Here is a 5,432-nt window from a genome sequence, read left to right on the forward strand (position 1 = left end):
GCCCGGGGGGGCGGCGCGCATGCGCGGGGTCCGGCGCCCCGCGGGGCTCAGGTGAAGGGGGAGGAGCACGGCGCTGGCTCCTCTTCGCCGCACTCCCCCGGCGGGGCTCGGCCGTTACTCCGTGAGGTAGTTCCCGAGGCCGCCCTAATTGCAGTCAGCTGAGCCGGGCGAGCCGCGGCGAGCGCTTCTCCGCGCTGTGGCTGACCCTGGCCCGCGCCTCCCTCCGCGGCTCTGGCGAAGGCCCCGGTCGCAGCGTTGCCGCCGGCAGCCTGGGGAATAACGGCCGGAACGAGAGGAGGGGCCGGTGCCGGGCCTCGGGGCCCTGCTCCGCCGGGATCAATGTGGGTAAGGCCTCACGGAGCGGCCGCCGTGCAGGGGCAGTGGTGGCGGGCTCGGGCTGGGAGGTGCCTTGGAAGGGGACTTGCCGTGTAGGGTGTCACGGAGCTGCGCCCAAGAGCCAGGTAAGACCTTAAAAAGGGCCTTATTAGCGAGGCCCAATTTGACTCGATGGAAGAGCCTATTGCTTCGGTTATGCCAGACCCCAGGTAGCCACTTGCTCCAACCTTTCTCTCCCATTACAATACTAATAAATACTTAACTCTACCTTGTGGTTTCTTGATTGCACCCACCTACAGGGCCTAAGTGTGACATATGAGAGAGAGATGTGATGAGTTAAAAATGTTTATTTGTTGGTAGAAGTCACTGTGCCAGGTATGGGGTTCATAACAGGATATGGAGTGGGTCAGGGCTGCTTCTTTCCAGGCCGGCACAGCGTTTCGCAGCAGTACAACCTCTGCCAGGAAGCTACAAAGCCTGCTCCATAGTCTTGAAAACCACTTATGAGCACTGTGTAGGAGGGAAGAGCTCTGCTGTGGTTTAGGTTTAGCAGCAGCAAAAGAATTAGCAGAAGAAGCAGAAACCGGAAAAGGGTGAAAGGCACCAGTGGTGTTGGTAGTTAGCTGCATCCCAGGGACTTCAGAAATCTCATGTCATGTACTTTGACTCCCTCCTGCCCGCTTTCAGACTCATGTCCCTGCCATAGCATCCGCTTTTTTTTTTTTTTTTTTTATCTTTTAGTCTACAACCCTTTCTTTACCTGTGATTTGTCTTATCTGCTGTTTGCTGCAAATACTCCCACAACAGCATAGAGCACTTGATTTGAGGTTCTGTAAAAAAAAAAACAAAACAAAACAAAAAGCAAAAACAACCATCTGTCCTCTGAAATGCTTCCTGCTAGTGTATTTAATCTTTTCTTGATTACTGAACTTAAAATCCAGATTTGAGCTCCCTGTGCAGAGCAGGGGTTGGGACTCTCAAAGTGCATGATCAAACAGGGGCAGTATATGCTGGAGAAGCCCCGTGGTGGATCAGAATGATGTTGCCATCTTTCTTCTTTGCCCGAACAACCCTTACTGTGGGGGCATGGGAAAGGAGCAGAGCACAAGTACTTTGCTAAGACCAGCCCCATGGGAGCCATTACTAGCAGGCCCAGTCTGTTCTCTCCTCTGCTTGGACTGTATATAGCAGGAGGGGGAAGGAATGGTCAAGGGAGACCTTGAGCTTTGGGAGCACTAGCATTGCTCCAGTTCAGCCCAACACCCTTGTGCAGTGCAGCTTCTTGAGGAAGAATAAAGGGAATGTTATGGGATGATGAGATGCTGCTGTTGGTTAACTGGGTATGCGTAAGGGATGCCATGTAACTGAATTTCAAGCCTTAAAAAGGGCAAGAAGAAAAATGCTGGACACTTTTTTTTTTTTGGCAGGTGAATGAACAAGACAGCGGTGACCCTCTTCAAAATTGTGAATTTTGTCAGAGGGATGTCAGAAAGCAGTGGACGTTCTTGCTCAAAGGAGCACAGGTGAGGAGTGAATCCACCAATTATTTTAATACCTGCACAAAGGCACAGCCACTGCTGGTGTCTGTTCATAGGACAAGAATAGGCCAGTGCTTTGAGTTCTCCCTCTGGTGTGTGGGGAAGAGCATTTAGTCTCCCAGCTTCTTTTGCTGTTCCATCTTCTCTGATGCTGTGTCTGTAGTTTTCTACCCTGGCTTCTTTACCCTGAGCCTACAGCATGAGGTCCTTTTATGCTGAAATGGCTACTGGAGGATTACAGAGGCCTTTCTTGTAAAAGATGCTCCATGTCCTCAGTTTCAGGTGATGCCAGCAAGGACAATGTCACTCTACTTAAATGGAGCTGTGCCTAAATTAAAAGGAATTATTAAGTCTCTCTTTCTCAGCAGGCACCAGAACTCTGCAGAGGGAGAGGGGGGAAAAATAAGGGACCTCCCCTATGAAGAAAGACAAAAAGCTGAGGATGTTCAGCCTGGAGAAGAGAAGGATACAGGGAGACCTCACTGTGCTTAAATGGGAGCTTATAAAAAAAAAAGATGAAGAGTGACTTTTTACGCAGGAAGACAATGAGAGGACAAATGGAAGTGTTTTCAAACTAAAAGAGGGGATATTTAGATTAGAAGTTAGGAGGAAGTTCTTTATGCAGAGGGTGAGGTGAGGCACTGGAACAAGCTGCCCAGAGAAGCTGTGGATGCCCCATCTCTGGAGGTGTTCAAGGCCATACTGGGCAACCTGATCTAGTGGGTGGCATCCCTGCCCGTGGCAGGGCAGTTGGAACTAGATAGTCCTTTAAGGTCCCTTTTAACCTGAGCCATTCTATGAAGTGCAGATGTTGAGTCTGAAGGACTTCCGACATCATGACACCAAAGCATTTGTCCTTATCATCCTGCTGTGTCACTTAAGCATTGGTGTTGGGGAATGGGCTGCTGCAGAGGAGACTGACTCTTCCTAGTCCCACTGTGTGGTTCGTCTCCTGAATGCCCAGGGCAGCCTGCATTTGTACATTTTGCCTTTAGTCGAACAACTAGCAGGAGGCAGCTCCTCACATCTCCCAGGGAGAGATCCAGCAGAGTGGTTCACTGCTATACTTGGTCACTTACTTCAGTTCTTTACATCCCTCTCTTTGATCTAGTTTTTGATGTGAAAAGACATGTCAGCCAGGTAGAGGGAAACAAAATACAGGAACGGTCCCACATCTCCGGTTGCACATGATCTACTCCCTAGCACACACCTGCCTCATAGCCGCAGATCCTTATCACAGCCCTCTGTTTTCCTTGCTGTCATCTCTGCTTTCCCTTCACACTGTTGTTTAACTTCGAGAGGCAAATTTGCACATCTTGTTCACTGTTCAGTAAGGTGCTGTGCTCCCTTGCCCCTTCTGGCATTTTTCTAGAAGAGCACTAGCTCTTCTCCACAAGCATGCTGTTTTGTTGACGCTTCCACATCCTAACAGTTCTGTTTTGGGAACAGCCTGAACTGGGCATGACTCAGCATCAAGGACCTTGCGAGTATGTATTTGCAAGTGGGACTCTTTCTTCTTTCTCAAAGGAGGAACGTCCTTGGAGAAAGGTGCTGTTCAAGGGTGCTGCAACAAACAGGCCCAGCCCCATCCAGAAAAACAAGCCAAGGGTGAGAAGAGAAACTTAGGGAGAGGCAGGGACACTGACAGCTTGCTGATCCCATCCAAGTTCTCTTGGATCAACACTTTATCTTTTAGGTATCCTGCTATATCCTGCAGGATTCAGGATCCTCTCAAGCAATGGGAAAAGAAACAAAAGGAAAAGAAAGGGCTTTTCTTGCTAGCTCATGTCAGAGGAAACCCTACGCTCTCTGAAGGAACCACCACTCCTCAGTGCTGTCCTTTGAGACTGTATAAGGGCAAAATAGAAATTCAAAGAGGAAATTTCTATCCCCACTCTCCATTCACCTTCATTCAGCGTTAGGTCACAAAGGTTATCTGCCTTCAAATAGGATTGTGAAGTTAACACACACCAGCATCTCTCATGCCCTAGATTAGATCTTTAGGGCAGCAGGATGTAGGTAGTGTTCATACAATAAACAAACGCTTGAGAAGCAGAATTCCAGACTGAGGTGCTCACCAGTGGTCGTGGTGACTTTCACTCTGCATTTCTGAGAAGACACACACAGCTTTCCCTGGCAAGTATTTTAATGCTGCAGGAATCTTGGTTCTGAGGGGCAACTCTTCGGGGACAGAGCAAGGACAGGTGTTTTCAGCATGATTTTACAGGGCCGTGTGCATTAAGAGTTTAAACTCAGCCTGGCTAAGGCAGCTGCAACAGATGGCTGCTGTAGCTGAACCACTAACTGTGATGATGCTTTCTTCAAGTCCACTTGGTGTTTCCCTAGCTTCTCTAGTTCCTTTCCTTTCTGGGGAAGAGCTCAGCAAGAAATGGATGGCTGCTCTACCGCAGGTCCTTTGCCCATAAATTTATTTTTTTATTACTTTCTGTGGGTGGGGAAGGTGAACCCACCATGGTTCTGGTGAGCACATGGTTAAAAGAAGTATCCACTGTATTTCTTCTGAGACATCAGATATGTCACCTTCTCTGGAGTTTGTTCTGCATCCCCTTAGCTAGAGTACACTGTCCCCCATCACTGATATTTCTCACTAGGTGTGACTCTCACCTTATGCTTCACCAAGCAGAAAAACAAAGCACAGGGAATTGTCATCTCTAAGTAAACCTGACCCACCTCTGAGATTTACTTACACTTGTGTATGTCAGGATGGACTTGTTGGACTGAAATCAGCTTAATTCTGCTGGTGGGAAACAGGCATATGAGGAACATCTCTGCCCTCTGTGCTACCTAGTGCCAGGTGAGGAATAATTAAACTAAATTTGGCCCTAAGAATTGATCCCCGTCGTCCATCTGAGCTCTAGCCTGGAATAGGCAATTATTTACTTCCTACCTCCTCCCTTGAGTGTTTCTGCCCCGTCCTCTGCATTTTAGGACAGAGGCATTTTCTGCTTGATCCGTGTGGATATAAACAGCACAAAGGGAGCTATAAGGAAACTCCTCGCTATTCCTCATTCTAACTGCTGCCAGCTTGCTACAGGGTACAAATCATTACAAGCTTGGGTAGCTTCCCTACCTGGAGAGGCGTCAGCAGCTCTGGTGCATCAGTAACTATCAGGAAGTAGATGCCCATTCCTATGCAACAGCCATTCTGCAAATTACAACTGCTCCAGAGTGTCTCTCTTGTGGTTGCTTTTGGTTGTCTCCTTGCAAGTCAGATAGGCTGGTTATCTGTTAAATAGGAAGAGAGAGGGTGAACAGAGGAAATCAGGCAGTTTCCTCTTTATCATGAACAAAAGTTTGTTTGGCTGGTCTGAACATTGCTAGCAGACTGGCCTATCTGCAAAAACTGAGCTCTTCCACTAGCGTGAAAGGAAAGAGAAATAAAACCAAATCTCCTGGGGGGAAAGTAGAGAAGAAAAAAACACTCAGACCACCTCTTTGGAAGTTTGCAGCCAAGGCAGAGTGGGGCGGGCAGGGAGATTTCACTATGGATTGTAGGGCATTGATATGCGAAGGTGGAAACCAGCTGGTGCTCTTCAG

The sequence above is a fragment of the Aythya marila genome (genome assembly GCF_965140915.1).
Source record: "Aythya marila genome assembly, chromosome: 25".
In the NCBI taxonomy this organism is placed as follows: Eukaryota; Metazoa; Chordata; class Aves; order Anseriformes; family Anatidae; genus Aythya; species Aythya marila.